Source organism: Meriones unguiculatus, chromosome 20 (assembly GCF_030254825.1).
Source record: "Meriones unguiculatus strain TT.TT164.6M chromosome 20, Bangor_MerUng_6.1, whole genome shotgun sequence".
Taxonomy (NCBI): Eukaryota; Metazoa; Chordata; class Mammalia; order Rodentia; family Muridae; genus Meriones; species Meriones unguiculatus.
The window spans coordinates 25,734,474-25,754,115 of NC_083367.1; the positions used below are offsets into that span (position 1 = coordinate 25,734,474).

The window sequence follows — 19,642 nt, forward strand, 5'->3', positions numbered from 1 at the left end:
GCACTGGCCGTCATTATCTCCGGGGTCGCTCCGAGGGCGAAACGCGACCCCCGCGGCGGGGCGCTGGGCCCGGGATCCGCGCGAACCCCTCGGGAAGGGGCCCCCTCCCACGCCAGCCGGCGCCGTGGGCGTGGCCTGCCCGCGGAGGGGCGTGGCCTGCCCGCGGGGGTTTCCGCGCCCGGGGCGTGCCGGGCGGGGGATGAGGGGCGGAGCTTCCGCCAGGAGGGGGCGGGGCCTGCGCGGCGAGCTCTCTGACGGCCCCAGCCAGGGAATTTCAATTTGAAACCCAGCGGAGGGCGGAGGCGGCGGGCGCGGAGGGCCGGCGGCCGGGGCTGAAGCGGGACGCGTCCCCCGGGGGCGAGCAAGCTCGAGACGGGCGGCGTCGGGGTAAGGAGGCGAGCGGGCTCACGGGGTGGCGGGCGGCGTCCTCGCAGGCTGCAGGCGGGAAGCCGACCCCGGCAGGAAGCCCGGGACGGCCATCCCGGGCGGGGCGGGGGAGGGGGCGGCCGTGGGGCCTCGGCCCTCCCGGCCGGGGACCGCGGCGCCGTCCCCGGGGTCACGCGCCCGGGCTCCGCCGAGCCGCAGCCTGGGCGCGCGGCGGCTCCATCCTGGGTGCCGGGGCGGGGGTGGAGGGGTCGGCCGCGGCGGCGCCCTCCCCGGGGTCGCCGGACGCTGGCCCGTGGCGCGCGTGGGCTCTGCGGGAGCCGGGGAGGGCGCAGCGCCAGCCCCACGCGGGCGACCCTCCGCCCCCGCCGCCGGCTGCGCGGTCCGGGAGATGCGGACACGCGTGCACGTTTTCTGCGGCGAGCCTTCCAGCTCCGACACCAGGCCATCCCACCGCCGATGGCTTCCTCTTCTCCTGAGCTGGCAGCCCAGGGATGGGAAAGATTTAGGTGAGCTGCAGGGCTAGGAGGAAATAACGGGGCTGGTGGCGTTGAGGTTGGCGTCCGGGGACCCCCATCCCAGACCCAGACGTCTGCGGTGGTCCTTAGCCATTAAGTGTCTCCAGATGCCAGCCTCTGGCGGGGCCAAGGTTTTTTTTGGGGGGTGGGGAGAAGGTGAAGTTAGAGGCGCTCCCGTGTTATTTTGGGGGGTGGTCTCTGTATGGAGGCTTGGTTACAAAGTGAGGAAGCCCTTCAGTAAGTGTCCATCACCTGAACAGCTGCTGTCCCCGTTTTTTAAGGTCCCTGGGCTAGTGGTAGGGAGGGTGGAATCTAGGTGAGTGATGGATGTATTTTCTCCTTTCAGAATCAAGGTTTTCTCTGTGTCTTGCACTTTCTTGCATGTGAAATGTTGGGTGTGCAGGGCGTTATGTTCTTATTACTGTGATTAGCTAAACAACAAAAACTACAGTTACAGTTTTCATTTTTCTTTAGTCCTTTCTTCCTGTTTTTTTTTTTTTTAATTCTTCCGTTGAGAGTACATTCTCTCTGTATTTTTTATTGCCTAATAACACAGCATTGACAGGATTTTAGCTTACCTTGTCAGACATCCCTGTGGATTCGAGGGAAACTTGATCGTTTCTTGGCTGTGGGAGGTGGGGTTTTGGGTTCTCAATATTTGTACAGGTTTTCCTGCACTATTCAGTTTGTTTGCCGGCTCCTGCTATGAGAAATCACTGGTTTGCTCTTTCAGCCACCAGTGGGGCTGCATTGCAATGTAACCCTGGATCTCAGTAAGTGCCAGCAATCCTCGATGAAGCGTCTAGTTTGGCATGACTTTTAGAGCGACTCTGCCAGGCTAGGGTGATCATTTCTACAGTTCGGTTTGAGAGCCACAATCAAATCTCAGATATCTATCTACTCTTTGTAGCCTATTGGAAAAGTGGAAGAGTAGCAATGGTGAGAATAATGGTGTGGATTTTTGCCCAATTTAATCCTATTCTGTCTTCCTCACTTCTTGGGCAGAATTCCCACTGAAGTAGTGGTCTTAATGTGCACACGGCCTGCTGAGAACAAGAGACTGATCATTAACAGAAGAGGACAGTTTCTCTCCTTTTAAAATATCCCCCTTTAAGAAAGACGTAGTCCTAACAGTTCTTCAGTCATTTACCTCTAGTGGAAGTAGGGCACTGTGTGCAAGGAAAAAAAAAGTGTGGTGGATTGAGCTACCAACCCTCAAAGCTCTTGAAGTCTGAGAGTTAGATAGGGATTGTTTAAAAGAATCAAAAGCAGTGTCATTTAACATTATTCACCTTAATAGATTTTCAGTGACAACTGTTGTGGAATGTTTCACAATAGTTGATTCTGAGAGCGAAGCCCATTTGGAGCTTTAGGGGGGGGGGAATCTGGAGGCCCACCACCCACTCCAAAAAAAAATGCAGAGAGACAAATAAGGAAACTCAGAGGTGTTGCTATACTTTAAGACATGGGTTTAGGACATCTTGTTCATGTACAGGTCACGTTACATGTGAGTCTGGACCAGAGAGACCCGTCTTTTAGGTTTGTGAGAACGAAGCCTTTTGACTTGGCTCTGCTGACCTAAGCGGGTGGGCCTGGTGTCTTCTGCTCTTTAATGTAATGTCCTTGTGGCTCACCCTTTCCAAATGACCAGAGCTAAAGAATTGAGTTTAGAAAACCTAACCAGTGACCAGGATGTAAAAAATAGATATTTAAAAAAAATCAGAACCACATCCATGTGGGCTCCCCCAACCACACGCTTTCAACTAAAAATACCTAGGAAGATGAGAGAGCAGTCTTCAACCAGAATATTTATTGCTATATTTTCTCTGTAACTAGCAATTCTGTGCAGTTATGCTTAGCATTTAGTTCTGCTCTGAACCACCACTCCACAGTGCTGTGGCTTGTGACCTGCAAAAGCTGTGTCTCTGCCATTTTATTTAGGAATGTGGGGCTTCATATTTTATAAAGTGGGAGGTTTGATTATGGTTTTTTGTTTCCACAGTAAAGCATGGGCTTTTTCTTTACTTGAACCAAAGTAGCTGTGGGTAGACATTTTTGAAAATATGAATTGCTGGGTGTTTTTAAATAACAGCGGCAGAAGTTTCTAGAGATCAATACCACCAACTGGCATGTTGCCTTTTTGAAGTCTGTATTGTTTATTGGAGAAAACAGAGGAAACATGCCTGTCTCCTCCACCCCACCCTTATTTAGAAACATTTCCAGTGGACTTGCTTGCCTCCCCCCCCCCTTTGGAGTTGCTGTACCTTACCATTGGAGACTCTTACAGATTTAAATGCTTCAAGCAAATGTTTATTCTGGCTTCCATAGTCAGCAAATACTAGCCAGACCCTAATTTGCTGCTCTTTATAGAACCTTGGAATCTCAGAGATGAACTTTAGGGAGTCAGCAGATCTGCTCTTAGCTCTGTCCCTTGTCCTATCCGCATACAAACATTTCTAGCTTCTTTAGAAGACCAGAATAAATAGAGGTTTTGTACATGGCTCCTTCACAGAGTGTAGACAGAGCATCCTTTGGGAGTGCCATGTTTTGGCATGAACCAGTAACTTGATATTCATAAGATTTGTATCAATCCTCTGTCTGGGCAATGTCCCAAACTAAAATCTAAGGTGGAATGACTGCTGTGCGTTATTAACTATAGGGACATGTCTACTACAGCACCCATTAATAGTGTAGTTGTGTAGAAGTTACAAGTAAGCCAGAAAGGAAGTAAGTAGTCAACCTCTAATATATCTGGAAAAAAATTGACAGTTATAACTGTTTGGGGTAGTTTTTCTGTAAGTGTGTGTATTTTGTATACTATAGAAGGGAGTAAACACGTACACAACACATATTTTACACATATTTGGCAGATGGGGAACTTTGATATTACACTCAGTGGTTGAATTAATTCACTGAACCTTTTTTTGTATATATTTTTTACAAGGTTTATTTTATTCTGTGTGTGTGATTATTTTCCCTGCATGTATGTACGTGCAGTATGTGGGTATCTGATGCTCACACAGGCCACAGAGGATGCTGGTTCTGTTGGGACGGGAGTTACAGGCACTTGTAAGCCTGTTGGAAATCAAACCTGGATTCTCTGCAAGAGCAGCCAGTGTTCTTAACTGCTGAGCATCTTTCCAGCACGCCTTTAATCCCAGTACTTGGGAGGTAGAGGCAGTTAGATTTCTGTGAGTTCAGGGCCAACCTGGTCTACAGAATGAGTTCCAGGACAGCTAGGCCTATGTAGAAAGGACCTGTCTCAAAACAAACAAGCAAAAAGCCAAAAAAAAAAAAAAAAACCCAAACAACAACAAAACCCCAGTCTCATAGAGTTGTGGATAGTATTGAATCGCCTATGTGGCTAAAGTTGGCTTTGAACTTCAGGCCCTCCTGTCTGCATCTCTTAAGTGCTGGGATTCCAGTTGTGTGCCTTGAAAGCTTGAGTCAACTTTATAAAGATTGTTTGTAGCTTATACAGAAAGACCATGTAAATAGTAAAGGGGCTTGCTTTAAAAAATCTCTGGACATAATTCTCCCTTATTTTTATCACTGATTTGGGATCTGTGTAGGTTTTTTTAGACGGGTGTTTTCTCATGTCTAGATTCATAAATCATCTATGTACCCTTTCCTTAGTTTGAGGAATAGCATTTATTATAACTAGAATTTTTCTGAAAAATGTGGTTTTCTGAAATTTCCTTTTTCAACTTCTCTCAGATATCAAGTCAGAGCTTTGCTAATTTTATATTCTCAGTTAAGTATGTTTCATTCAGATAATTTGGATTTTTTTTTTCATTTTAGCATGTTTCTCATTTAGCACTCTCTAAGTTGCTTAAAAAATGGCATATATTATCAACTAATTATCAACTGTCTAGTTATTTTTTTTCAAATTCTAAATTCAGGTTTCCAGGTTTCTGAATGAACTGTGGAGTTGAACCCACCAGAGTTCTAACAACCATGCTGAATTTGCTCATGTTTTTAGAATCACCAGTCTTCAACCAGTATGCGTATATATCTCAGTAGTTCGAAGATACTGAGATGTGATTTATTTATTTATTTATTTTTAAAAGATTTATTTATTTATTATGTATACAATGTTCAGCCTGCAGTCCAGAAGAGGGCACCAGATCTCATTATAGATGGTTATGAGCCAGCATGTGTTTGCTGTGGCTTGAACTCAGGACCCTGGGAAGAGAGCCAGTGCTCTTAACCTCTGAGCCATCTCTCTAGCCCTGAGATTCTTAAGAGACCCCCCCTTCACTTGCACCTCCCCACCCTAGACTTGGTCAGAAGGAAGCTTAGTCCTGATTTAATTCACACTCTTGACCTGAGGACAGAGAGGTTAGTGAGAATGTGTTGCTTGGGGTGTGTCTCAGAGTGTAGTAAGCCAAATGCTTCTGTTTGTATGGGAATCGTGTTTGAGTGAATGAGAAGGGAGACACAGAGAAAGACAAAGTGAATATGAGATTATTTGGGGGATCAGGAAAGGTTTCCAATTGCTTATCTAACTCAGTTCTTTTTTCGGTAATAATTGTTATTTATGAGACAAGGTTTTGTGTAGACAAGGCTGACCTTGAATTTGCTGTGTAGCAGGGAAGGGCTTTGAGCACCCAGCTTATGTGGTGGGGATTGACCCAGGGTGTGCATTGTACAGCCGAACTACATCCCAGACAGACCTAGTGCTTAATTTTTTAAAAGTGTTTAAACAACCAGCAAAACACCCACTTATTAGCCTTATTTCAACGAGCTTACTTCAGCTACAGAGAGAAGAAGCTGTAACACAGCGTGTGTGCACACGTAGACTCAGGGTCGCTTACCCCTGGCAACACCACAGAAAGACTCCGTTCTCCGTTCTCCCTGTAGTGCTGAAACCAGATCCCAGGAGCTTTACCACATGCGCGGGACTCTGCAAATTTGTTTGAGATTAGGAAATCAAAGCCTTCAGAGAGGCTCGCCTAGTTTCCTCTTTGTTTCACTGTTGTACCTTGTATTTTTCTTCCCCGCCTGACTGTACTCTTACTTCCTTTCCATTGCATTCTTCAGTCAGTCCCCCTTGTGCTGTTGTGTTGTGAAGGCGAAACTGAATTCTGATGTGCAGTCTCAGCCACTTTCATTCTTACCTGTGAGTTTAATGGCTGCTCTCGTTTCCTTAGAAGTTTCTTGTGGTAGAATTGGTGATTAGAGAGGGTCACTAACAAGGTCACGCTACTTGGTGCCGGCTAGACTACTACTCTGCTGGGGACTTTGGGCAAAATATTTCTTTTAGTGGGGTATCTGTGTTTGTGTGTATATATTATATATATAAATCCTACCCATTTCACAGAGTGATAAGAGAATTGAGTGAGTTCTTAAGGTGTTTCACATAGTGCCTGGCTATGACAGTTGTGAGGTTATGAAAAGACCCAGTAGGTTGCTTGTGGGAAGCACATTTTCTGCAGTTGTGAGGAACCAATTATGTGTGGCAACAGAGTCTGATATGAGTCTGGGATTTCTTATGGCTGAAATGCCTTCTTAAAACGGCTTTTAGTACAGTATCATTAGAAATTTCGAACTTTTACAAAAACCTTTGACTTAATCTGGCCCATCTTTTAAAAATAACCCACAAAGTACTGTGTGTGTGGCAAAGCTCCTGTGATCTGGTTTCAGCAGTCCAGGGAGATTGTAGTCTTTTTGTGGTGTTGCCTGAGGTAGCGGACCCTGAGTCTACAGTTGGTGCATGAGCTGTGATACAATTTCTTTTCTCTGAGGTTGAAGTGAGCTGGTTGAAGTAAGGCTCCTAAGTGGGTTTTTCTGCTGGTTGTTTAAATTCTGGTAAACAACACAGTAAAATGTAACCTTTGTAAATCTAGTGCACTGTTTTATGTGTGAAATACATCTGCAGACATATGTAATAGTGTTTAATTTTAAACTGTCTCCTGGTATTAAGAAACCAGAAATCTAACATAAAGACTTTTATTTTGGGTGGGAAACTTGGGTCCATACACCTCTATTAGAAGACCTGTCAGCCATGCAGAGCTTGCATCATTGTTTTACGATAACTCTTTCTTGTCTCAGTCGCTCCCTCCCCCATGTCCTTTTCATGTTACCTCCAGAGCAGTGGTTCTCAACCTTCCTAACGCTGTGACCCTTTAATGCAGTTCCTTATGTGGAGGTGACCCACCATAAAATCATTTTATTGCTACTGAACTGTAATTTAGCTACCGTTATGACTCATGATGTAAATATGTGATATGCAGGGTCTAGGTCGTGACCCACAGGCCGTGAAGCTCTTCTCGGCACCGTTTCATTTGCACTGGGTGAACCGACTCCTGAATTTATACTCCAGTTATTAAATAGCAGTGGATAGGTGAAAACCCCTGGGCCTGTGCGACCTGAGAGTGAGTGTTGCTTGCAGTAGGGCTTTGCCTTCTTGGGCCAGCAGTTGTTTCTCACCCCTCCCTCCACAAAGCATTGTTTTGGGGGCACCGCCAGAGTCATGGTTAATCAGTGTCCAGTGTGCAGTAAGCCCCGAGTAATGTGTGGACGTATTCCCGTTCTGCTTTGGCTCTGGACTTCCTCACTTACCGTTAAATATTTGCTTCATTCTCTAACACGTAGTTTTAGACTTCCATAGCCCACAACTGTGCCTGATTATATGTTACTTGGCTTTTTAAAGTGACGTTTTTCATTTTGATCTTTCCGGTTCCTTATGTACCAGTTCAGATGCACAAATTGTAAAGCACTTTCACTTGAGGTCCTAGGAATCGCAGCCTTTTGAAGAAAGGAGGGAGGTGGGAGCTCATCCGGGCAAGCAGTGCTGACTTACCTTCTGATGCTCAGAAAAAGCAGGGTCACGTGACTCACATAGACTAGAGAAAATAGTGTATGTACCATGTAGAAATGATCACAACCAAGTCTGACCATCTCTTCTATCTCTGGACACAGGGTGCTAATATCTGGATATTTGGTCATTTTGATCATTTCCAGATGTCATAGTCAAAGAATGGAACAACCAAAGCTTGCATTGTGAGGCAGCAGCTTGATATGTGAGTTAAGTCCAATTTTCTGCATCGAGACAGGGTCTCATGTATCCCAGACTCGTCGTATAGCCTAATGAACTTGAACCTTTGATCCTCCTTGCCTCTACCTTTCAAGTGTTGAGAATACAGGGGTTCACTAGCCACCACCCTGATTTATGTGGCACTGTGGTCAAACCTAGGACCTTATGAACTCTATTGAGCTTAAGTTCCAGCCCTTGAAAAACTTTAGTGTTGTCTTAATTGTGATTTCCATTTCATTTTCAATTTTAGATGACAGCACACTGTTTTATGACATTAACTTGAACACCATCATTACGCCGAACATGTCTTAAAGCCACCAGCTTGTCCATTTGTCAGCACTGAGGTCTTGATTCCCAACTTTTTCTTCTTTAAATTGGTTTTTATTTAAGTGCATGTTTGATGTGTGTGTGCCTGTATGTTTAATGTGTGTGTGCCTGCATGTTTGATGTATGTGCCTGTATGTTTGAACTGTGTGCCTGCATGTTTGATGTATGTGCCTGTATGTTTGAAGTGTGTGCCTGCATGTTTGATGTGTGTGCACACTTGCATGTTTGATGTGTGTGCTCACTTGCATGTTTGATGTATATGTATGCCTGCATGTTAGTATGTGCACAGTGCTTATGGGTGCCTTTGGAGGCTAGAAGACATTGTGAAAGCTCCCTCAAGGTCTTTGATTTTCTTAAGTGCCAGTTTTTAAAATGGGAGGCATTGAGTCAGGGTCTCACTGTGTAGCCTCGCAATGGTTTTGAACTCCTTTTGTTGTTCAGCCTGGTCTCAGACTCTTTTATGTAGCCCATGTTGTTCTTGAACTTGTGATCTTCCTACCTCAGCCTCCTGAGTGTTGAGATTACAGATATATGGCTACCATTCTCAACTAGTCAAGTGTCATTTAATCAGTGCCATTTTTAAAAGATTTATTTTATGTGTATGAATGTATAAAAGGAACTTTTATTTGCCTGTTTCAATTGTCTTAGAGGTTTATTGCCTCTGTTGGCTAACCTAGTCCTAGTCCTGGAAGCTTGCATACACTCTAACCTAGGCCTAGAATGTTTTCAGCCTCTGAGACTTACTGCTGAATAAGCTCACCCTTTTTGTTCTTTACGAGCTCTGGGCTGGCTGTTTGAACTAAACTGTTCTGGCTCAAACTCTTTTCCCAGCTGACTGTCCTACCTGGCTTTTCTCTCTGCCCATGAATTGCTTTGCTTGGCCTAAAACTAACTCCAGCCATCTGCCCTAATCTTCTGGCTCTTTATCATTCTCTGGCTCATTCTGCCTCAACTTCTCTCTGTAAAACTCTCTTGGTGAAGCTGTGCCCCACACATTGACCCTTAAGTGGCTTCCCTTTCCTCTCTTCTCATGAAAGTTGAGCCTGTCCTGTTCTGTCAAATCATTCTCTGATTTGTCACTTTTTCTGCCATTCAATTAAACATCACTTTTAAACATGGGTGCTTCCTTCTACAAACTAACTTGACATTCATTGTTTGGGATAAAAGGCATGTACCATCACACCTGGACCTAAGCTTTTCTTTACCTGAAACTTGCCCTGTATCAGGCTGGCCTTAAACTCACATCTGTTTGCCTCTGTTTCCTGGATTAAAGACATGTTTGTATTCCAACCAGATCACACAGACCTAGAAGGTCTTTGGATGTGATTTCTTGTTAGAGCAGCCATGTTCTGAACTAAAATTCCTCTACATGAATGTTTTACCTGCATATGTGTTTGTGGACCACATGTGTGCCTGGTCCTTATGGGGGCCAGAAGAGGAGGTTGGATCCTCTGAAGCCAGAGTTACAGGCAGTAGTGAGCCACTGTGGGTCCTGGGAACGGAACCTGGGTCCTCTGCATGAGTAGCAAGTGCTCTTAACCACTAAGTTTTCTCCGTAGTTAGTATTTGAAAAAAATTCTTTGGATGAAGGTGCAGTTAAGATTTGTTGCCTCTTTATTTCTTATTTTTCCTTTCAGGTTATTTGTTGAAGAAGCTTAATTGATTGTCCTATGTGCTAAGTACAGCTTGCATTTTGTTGTTTTTAGTTCTATAGTATTGCAGTTAACCTCCTGTGCCCTATATTTTCTCTGCTTTGGAATTAGGTCTAGAAAAATGACCCAATTCTCTCCCTCTTTCCTGTTTTTCCAAGGTTATTTCATAGGCTTTTATTTGATACCTGTTGCTTTTGTTTTTACCTTTATTTATTTTGTGTGTGGATTTATGCTTGTGTATGTAGGCTTGCATGTAGCACAGAACACTGTGGAGGTTAGGAGACAGCTTATGGGAGTTAATTTTTTGTGGGTTTCAGCATTGAACTCGCATCCTCAGGCTTGGCTGCAAGCGCCTTTACCCACTGAGCCTTCTTCCTGGGCTGTGGCCCTCAGGCTTCTGGTGCTGTCACAGCCTGGGCAGGCTCATTTGGTCTTAGGGGCTGCCATAAGTAATCAGAACCATCCACAGTCAATGGCATGTTAGAAGAGAGAGAGAGAAGCAGGCCCCAGAAAAGCAGACCAAGGAGGAGGAAGACTGCTCTGCACTTGTACATGTTAGTGTCACATGCAGTTGACTTTACAGATGAAGGTCAGGTTGACAGTTGGATGAGTTTCTCATGGTGCCTAGTGTACGTGTCGCCTGAAAAATAGTTCTGTGCACTGGGGCCAGGAATTCCTTGTTATTTGATGCTATACCTAAGAACTGGACTTCATTTTGCAGGTTGTTGGCATCGCTGGCATCAAGCTTTCATAGAAGGTAGGTTGCTTTCCTGGCTGGCTTTGAAGGTGCCTTGTCCTTTCTTCCCGAAGGTGCGGTCTTGAAGGCCTGAGTGACAAGTGTCCTGACTGAGCCCTGCTTTAAGCTGTGATTCTCATATTGTGACTGAACACAGGGCTGCATGCTCATGCAGTGCGTCACAGAGCTCACCTCCATTCTCAAGTGGAGAATGACCATCATCTCGCCTTTCACACATCAGTGAAATGTGCCAGAGCATAAAACATAAAAACAAAGTACAAATCTCTCCTTTTCCCAGCCAGTGTTTTCTTTCATGTGGTTTAACACTTTTTGCTATTTAATTTACAGTGGAAATGGCACTCCCTAGAGTACTTTCACATGATTTAGAAAGTCAGGCATGCTTTAGGAAGACAAGGGAAACAGCAGGCGGACCAGTGCCCTAAGCCTTTCTGACAACTCTCAGATCCCCAGAGGCCACGACTTTCAATGCTTTTGACTTTGTTTTCTGGTGTGTTTGGTCTCTAGGAAACACAATTTTCTTGTTTCTTGACTTGAAAAAAATGATGAAATACTTTTCATTATTTGTTAAAGTCTTGTGTATTTTGTAAGGGAACAGGACATGCTGGGAGTCAAGAGCGTGGTTTCACAGACATTTAGCAGCCACTGTCTAATTCCTTTGGCTCTTATGGAGGTATTTTTATACATGAATAGTTGTTTCAGTTGATGTCTCATTGTGGGAACAACACTTGAGAAGCCTATGCAATCTTGTTGATGTCTGTCTGCTCCAGCTTCTTGTACATATAACTCATGTACCTGTTTATACAGACTCATACTCTGTTTTAACTTAGAAAGATGAGCCTTGTAAAGTGCTTTGATTATGCTTGTAAAAATATTTTTTTTTAAACCGGTCTTTCATATTTTCTGCTGAAAGTTGTTTTGCTTTTGTCTCATTTGTTTGTTTTCCTTGTGTCAAATTTTGGTTCAGCTATGTTGGAAGCTGTAAAATTCCTGCAGTTAGGCTCAAACAGAAAACAATTTCTTAGTTCCATCTTAGGAGTGTGTGTGTGTGTGCGCATGTGTGCATGCACAAGTGTGCATGTGTGTGTGTGTGTGTGCAGGTGTACATCTGTGTGTGTATGTGTGCGTGTGTGCCGGCGTACATCTGTGTGTGTGTAGGCATACATCTGTGTGTGTAAGCAGAGGTCAGCCTTGGTGTTTTCAGGAGCTGTTGTCCACTTTGTGGACAGAGGTCTCTCTCTATGCTGAGCTTGCTACAGGCCAGACTGACGGGGAGCTCCAGGGATACCTGCCTCCCAGTCCTTGGATAGTAAATAGGTGTCACCAGGTCTGGGTTTTTGTGTGGGTGCTTGGGATTGAGCATAGACCCTCAGAGTTGTAAGCAAGCCCTGTACTGATCATCCTCTCAGTCCCCCTTCCCCATCCTGCCTGGTCCCTCTAGCATCCTGGACATTTTATTTCTGGAACCTCTATTTAGTTAACTGTACTTTGGGACTTTGTAACCATCTTTATTTCCTGGGTTCTGTGTCCCCTGTGCTCTGTATCTGTTTTTTGATTTAACTCTGATTTCACATGGACTCACCTAGCAGTTGTTCAAGAGAGTGTAAATGGGAGACCAGCAGAAGACCCAGGTATGTCTTAAGATATAGCCTTCCATTTTCAGTTGATGGCTTTTTGGGCTGTATAGACTTCTGAGTTAGTGGTTACTTCCCCTCAAAGCTTGAAGGCATATTTTGCAGCCTTTAGAAGTCTGTATTTACTTCTGTGTCAAATGTCAGGCCCCAGAGGAACCTGGAACCTGCAGGCCTAAGGTTTGCAGGACTTCAGCCATCAGGCCTTCTGTCCACCAAAGCAGTGAGTCAGGCTCCAACTTCTGCTGCTATGTCAGCAGCTTTGTGATCTGCTCTTCTCTTCATTTTCCACACTCTGGCCGCATATCTCCTCCGCTCCCCCACTTGTTTTGGTTTGAGGTCTTAGTCCAGGTTGGGCCTGAACTCTCAGAAGTTCTGCTTCAAGCTCCTAGACTAAAGGTGTGTACTGCCCAATCCCAAGCTTCCTCTCAGGAATGCTTGTTTTGTTTTCTTCAATGTTAGTTTGTTAAGGAACCAAGTAAAAATTGATTTATGTTCAGTTGGCTGGATTTAGGGTTTTATGTTGATTAAAAATAAAATTCAGAGGATTATTGTGCTACTTAACACATCCTTATTGCAGCCATAATGAAACTATTTCCTTTTCTATCCCAGTTACTGAAAAATCAGGTAAATGAGTCAGTATTTAGAGTGGGTGACTGATGGTTGAATAGAACAGCTTTTCCTTGGAAGAGGTCAGGAAACTCATTATTTGTACCACACTGATGTTTCTTGTGATTGTTTAAGCTTGTCATAGTATAAGCTTAAATGTTCCATATCTGAGGTAAATTTAACAAAAACACAATGACAGCAGATTTGATGAGATTATGTTCCTTTCAGAACTGCGAGTCTTATTTTGGAATAGTAAATTCTTAAGATGCCCGCCTTTAAAGTGACACACACTACCATATATAAATTGGAATATTATTTGGGGATTAGATGCTAGGTAAGGTGTAAGTAGTAGGAGGTTTTATAGTAATGTGAATATGGATGTTAAGAATTTTTGTGACTGGATTTTGGGGACGTTGAGACAGAAGAGGGATTCTGGGCTGTAGAGTAGGATTGGCTGAGCTGTCCGGGAGCAGCTAATGGCTGTGGGGGTATACTTCATGTGAAGTTTCCCAGTGCGCTTCAGAGGCCTACAAATTCAAATGCTGAATTCTTTAGCTGCAATGATACTGCAGGTGGTAGGTATTACAGTGTCTCCCCTAAATGCAGGGGCATGCCAAATGACTAAGGTGTCGCATAGAAGACTCTTTTTATACCTCGGATTAACTGTATGTGCAGATGTGCACCGGAAAATGCACAGCTCTCTCCAACTCTTACCTCATTTCTATTACGTAGTCTAATTTGGAAATGGATGCACATTTTAAAGTTACTCAGAGACAGACATTAAATAGTTAATACAGGATTTGGAAAAATTATAAAATAGTTTACAAATTTGTACCACTTAGTGAAGTTTGAAATACATTGCAGGGCCATGGCTTAATCCATCCGTAGAACACTTGGCTAGTGAGACCCTTGGTTCTATTCTGGGAAAAGAAAGAAAGACAGGGCACAGGGGTGCTTGCCTATAATTCGAGAGAGAGGCAGAGCTCAAGGTCACCTGCTTCATAATGTGTCTTAGGTAGCTTTGGCTACATGACTCTGCTCCGAAGAAAACAAGACCGTTCAAAAAAATCACCTTGGGTATGTTCCAAGAGAAATTTATTAGGCCATGCATTTATATAGTACTTTTTTTTCTCTTGGTAACAGTGTAAAGCTATACTGACCTCGATAGAATCCTGCTTCCCTTTGCTCCTTCCAACAGGGTCTCCAGCTGCAGCTCAGGTCTCCTGGCTTGGCCTTCTTAGTCCTGGGGTTATAGGTGTTCCCAGCATGCTGCTTTTATTCTTTTTTTTTTTTTTTTTAAAAAAATCTATTAATTTTAAAGTTAATTTTTTTCCAAGAGAAATCCTTAGAACATTTTGCCATTTGACTTCAAGATCTTTATTCATTTATTTATTTATTTATTTATTTATTTATTTATTTTCAGTTGTGTTTGGGAGATCTGACAGGTAAGAAAAGCAAGCCAGGAAGAGGTTAAATGGAATTCACTTAGCAGTTCAGTAATGGGCACGGCCAGTCTCCTGTGTTCAGAGCTGTTCATTCTCCATTGTACTGTTTTGCTGTTCATAAAGTAGCTAATTGGAGTTTTCTTGGAGACCCAGGAAGCCTGCCAAGTTTTGTAGCTAAAGGGATGTCCTGTAGCTTTTATATATTTGCATCATGAGTCCTGAAGGTAGACAGACTGAGGTCTTCCAAAAATAGCTCAATAAATGTGTCAAGGTTTTGAAATACTACTGAAAAAACAAGGAAGTCTAGTACTGTGGGGGTTGCTGGAGAATGATGCCAAATGCTTTCAGAAGTGTTTGAAAAGCAAATGTGGCCCTGGCTCTATCTAGACAGTGTGCTTAGTCCAGCTGAGGCTTGGGGAGCCTATCTTGATTATGATAACCCTTTGCTTCTTCCTGCCACTCTCTGCCTAATTGCTTCTGCAGCAGAAAGAAAAGCAGCTAAATGAACATCTTCCTGGAAAAGTTTCCTTTCATTCACTTCTCTTAATGAAGAAAGAGAAAACTTTCTTGCTCCATAAAGTAGATAAAAATTATATGTAGGAAAACTTGAAGTGTCAAGTAATGACTTGAGCCTGTCTAAAAAAGAAATCAAGATTTCCCAGTGCACTCACTTGTAGCCAGAACTGTTTTTGGATCATGGCCGTTCAAATCAACGTCAGTAAAGCTCGTGTCTTAATTTTCCTAATGCCACACGTCTGTTTTAAATTAGGCCCACATAGGAATGTGAAACGCACTAGTTTATCCCGCGTGCCCCTAGCTTACAGCAGGAAGCAGAATGGGGTCTGGGGAGGGCACCCGGAACTTGTGCAGCCCTGAAAAGGACTGTCGATTATGCACGTGCAGTGCAGATGTGGGGTCTCCCGCACGGTGCCAGCTCACTTTCATCCGTGGTGCTGTGAGCTTCAAAGGCTTCAGGGTGGGTTCTAGACCGCTCTGTGGATTGTGACCTGGGAGTTAACTGCCCTGTGCAGCACACAGGACAGCAGTGGAAGATGGCTCGTTGTAAGGAGTGTTTTCTTCGTAAGTGTGTTTGTAGCTTATTGAAGCCATACCTTTTTCTGTATCTGCCGGTGTTTTTATTTTGTCAGTAGGTCCCACCATTATCAGTTCCAGGAAAGGGAAAGTCTTATTACTGAGACAGTCTCATGCCATGCAGGTAGGTTTCTAGCTGAGGCTGACTTTGAACCCCCTGTTCTCCTGTTTTCACCTCTCCGGTGGTGCTGGGGTTTGAGACATGTGCCGACATGCACTCCTGCTTCCTTTTTGTGCTTTGTTTGGAAAGTTTACAGTATGTTCATGAGTGGAGAGGATGGTAATAAAGAGCCCATGTGCCCTGTGTTAGTGCTGGGCTGGAGAGGCTTTCGTCTGTATTTTCTACTCCCTGATTTTCACCGTAGCCCACCATGATATTTTGAAGTAAATCCTAAGCATCATAGTCTTTCTTGTGTAAATAATGTGGGAACCCTGTTAGGTACTATATTGTGTCTGTGTTTATAACTGATTCTTCTTTGAGTAACCAAATAGTTCATTTAGAACTAACTTAGTTGTCATGTGTTTGAAATAAATATCCGAGTATTGTTCTTGTCACTGAAAGCAGATTTGTCTCAGTACAGCACTGTGCATGCTTTAGCCAGCACCAGCAGTGAGACACCACAGTACAGAAGTAAACTGTGACACAGAATTTTCTGAGTGGTCACAAAGACAGAGCAGAGAGAGCTAATTGGAGTACATTTTCCTCTTTGAGACAGGGTCTCTCTGCAGCTCTGGCTGGCCTGGAAATTACTATGTCGGTCAGGGTGGCCAAAATCTCACTGAGATCCTCTTGTTTCTGCCTCCTGAGTGCTGGGATCAAATGTGTGCACCGCTGTACCTGGCCTTTAGTGTATTTTTAAGGTGATGTTTATATACATAGTCCCCCTGCCTTCAACTTGTATTTATTTTACATCCCCCGACCCCCTTTTCTTCCCTTCTGTCCTTTGGTTCCCGTGAGAACTGCAATAAGTGAGAACTCATTCTTTCTGTTGGTAAACGACCAGCAGTGTGGGGAGCAGGGCACAACCTAAAACACTGACGTGGGCTTAGGAGTCTGGCCGTTCCTGGTGGCGTAGCCACAGCTGAGGCTCTGATACTGCAACGCCTCCCTCACTAACAAGTGGGTGTTTATGTTGGGAAGAGTTCACATTTGGTTTACACTCGTAAGTTGCATGCACTCAGTCTCGTGGAGCAGTGGGAACAGCTGACGCTCCTTCATCTTCCTGCGTGCCTGGCGTTGCACTTTGACGTACATTTACTCTAACTCAGTCACTCACTTTGATGTTTGCGGGAGGAATCTTAGAGTTTCCTTTAATTCACTTCTCTTAATGAAGAAAGAAAACTTTCAAGTTTCTTCTACCTTTAAAATAGAATTAAAATATATGCGTGTGTGTGTGTGTGTGTGTGAGTGTGTGTATTTAGTTCCCATACAAGGTAATGGATTTCATTGTGACCATGCATATAAATATATCATCATCCTTTATTCTTATTTCCATGCTCCTTCATCGTTCACTTTACACAGTAATTAGCTGCATTCACTGAGAAATGTCATGGGTTCTGTAGACACTTTTATTTAAGCGCCTTGACCACATATTGTCTTCATTCAGTGTGTCATGTGCTTTGACTCCCTACTTACCGTCTCTCATCCTCACCCAAACCTGGCCCTTTCTATTTCTCAAATACTCTCCCTTTTACCTTTATGTTGCTCATGTGCACACGTGTGTGTGTGTGTGTGTGTGTGTGTGTGTGTGTGTGTGTAAAATCATGACTCATGTAAATATAGTGAAATTCTGTATTCAAGAGAAACATGATAAACATCTTTGTTCTTCTCCTTGGTCCTCTCTTGGCCCCGCCCCTGCCTCTGAAGTGGAATGTGGATTCCATTTGGAATGTTAAAGTCACAAAGGCTGGTGAGGGCAGTTGAAGGCAGCAGGGGCTGGTGAGCCCTGTGTCTTCAGTTGAGTGCCTTGGTGAGTGTGTTAGGAACATAAGCTGTGGTTAGCCAAGGCGGCAGACTTTCACCGGAGTTTGTCCTGAGTCTTTAGACTTTTACGCAACAGGTAATTAGATGCTGTCTCCTGCTGCCGCTTTCTTCTGAAAGATGGTAGAAGGTGGCTGTAGCCCATGTGCCAGTCTCATGCCCTGATCATTGAGGACGGTGCCTGGTACCTGTGTTGCTTCTAGCATCTGGTCTCTCTTCGGTGCCTCAGATGTGGTGAGGATAGTCCTGACTCATGTGCTTGTGACTCTTTAAAGTCACTTAAAAATGTCCTTCCTTATAAAAAAAATAGGTGAAAGATTTTGATAAGATGTTTGACAAAAGTTTTTCATGGTATCTTTCATAGCGACTTTGGAAAAATGGTTTAGTAGGAACCAGTTTAGTGGTGTTTGCTGTCATGGAACTCACTATGTAGACCAGGCTGGCCTGGAAATCAGAGATCCTTCTGCCTCTGACTCCTGAGTGCTGGTTTTAAAGGTGTGCACCCCTGCTGCCTGGCTCTCACTAAAGTTTTATTTTAAAGTGTAGTATTCTAATTACTTTTGAGATGAACACTCACCATGTGTCCCTGGAGCTTGCTGTGGAGACCATGCTGATTGGAGTGACAGAGATCCTGTTGTCTCTTCCGCCCAGTGCTAAGCTTGAAAGTATGCGCCACCATGCTGAGCACTGACATTTATTTTCTTAACTGATACATAGCGTAAAAATTGGGCTTTACACACACCTTTCTCAGCAGTGTTTGCCTAAGGCTAAGGTGCTCTGAGTACAGTCCTCATCACTGTACCCTGAGTGTGCAGGTGCAGGTCTGCCGTCCCACTGCTCAGGAGGTGGAGGCAGGGCAATCGTGAGTGCTAGGCCAGACTGCATGAGATTCTGTCTCAAAACAAACCAAAAAACCTCAAAAACAAAACGACCATAGAAAGCTCCATAAGAATTGTACATCTTATGAATTTTCATGTGATATGTGGATAAATGTGTACATTGTGTAATATTTGAGTTGTGTTCAGTATATCTATCCAAACACTTCTTTATGGTGAAACATTTACATTCTGTTCTTTAAGCTTCTGAAAATAATGCCTGTAGCTACCTTACTGCTTCTTGGCTGTTGTAAGTAGTGATTTTGCTTTCTGTGTGTGTGCTACAGCGTGTATGTGATGGTCAGAGGACAACCTTCATGAGTACGTTTTCTCCTTCTGCCATCTGAGCTCTAGGAGACTGGCAGCAGTTTGTCAGGCTTGGCAGCGGTGCCTGTACCTGTTGAGCCATCTCCCTAGTGGCCCATCGATGTCAACTTGAAATACTGATCCAGTCTCCTTTGAGTATGTAGAGGTTTGTAGGGAAACTTTAGAAGCCGTGTACATTGCCATACTTCAAAGTAGATGGACAACACAAACTTTTCTACGAGTGAGTTGTTCAGTTTCTCCAATTATAAATTCCTTGAAAACAATTCAGTATACAGCGAGGATTAGCCTGGGTGACTTCTGTAACTTATTTTTCCCACCCCATTTCTCTCCTGGTTTAGACTTATTGCTATTAATATTATCATTGTGTGTGTGAGAGAGAGTTGGGACACTCAGGTGTCAAAACATGCATTTGAAGATTGGAGGACAGCTTTCCGGAGTCCTCTCCTTCCACATCTGGTTCCAAGACTTGAGTTTATATTGTCAGGCTTCATGGAAAGGTCCACTTCACTGGCTCTGCTCTCCTTGGTTTTGACAAGATTCTCTCTCTTTAAAAGTCTTTGAAAATTATTATTTTCTTTTATGTGTATATACATTTAGCCTGTGAATATTTAGTCTGGCTGTGTTAGTTTTAATGTGACAGGCTGGAGTCAGTTGGGAATATGCCTCCACCAGCTGGGCCTGTAAGGAAGCCTGTGGGGGCATTTTCTTACTTAGTGATTGATGTGCGTAGTGCCATCCCTGTGCAGTGGTCCTGAAAGTGTAGAAGAAAGCGGGTGGAGCAGACCAGCCAGTGTTCTTCCATGAACTCTCTAAGTTCCTGCCTCGAGTTCCTGCCTCGAGTTCCTGCCCTAAGTTCTTTGGATATGTTGATTACGTACAAGTTGTAAACGGAAATAATGGAAACCTTAATTAAGATGGAAATTGATACCATGAATGGGGTTTACTGTGACAGACCTGACCATGTGTTTTTGGGAGGATTGTTGTCACCATAGAATTTTGGGCCACAAA

The 19,642-nt window shown here is 44.0% G+C and overlaps 1 protein-coding gene across 21 annotated transcripts in view; it reads left to right on the top strand.

Moving 5' to 3' along the window:
- Nucleotides 1-235: 235 nt before the first annotated feature.
- Nucleotides 236-19,642, top strand: part of Epb41l2 (erythrocyte membrane protein band 4.1 like 2) — a 154,326-nt gene continuing 134,919 nt past the window's right edge. For 19 of the 21 annotated variants that reach the window (XR_009587921.1, XM_060373254.1, XM_060373258.1 and 16 more), the window contains exon 1: nt 236-387. The gene's annotated coding sequence lies outside the window, so the exon portion shown is untranslated. Of the gene's footprint in view, nt 388-627; nt 894-10,641; nt 10,678-19,642 lie in introns of those variants that run through there. The other 2 variants (XM_060373255.1, XM_060373256.1) reach the window with 2 other exon arrangements.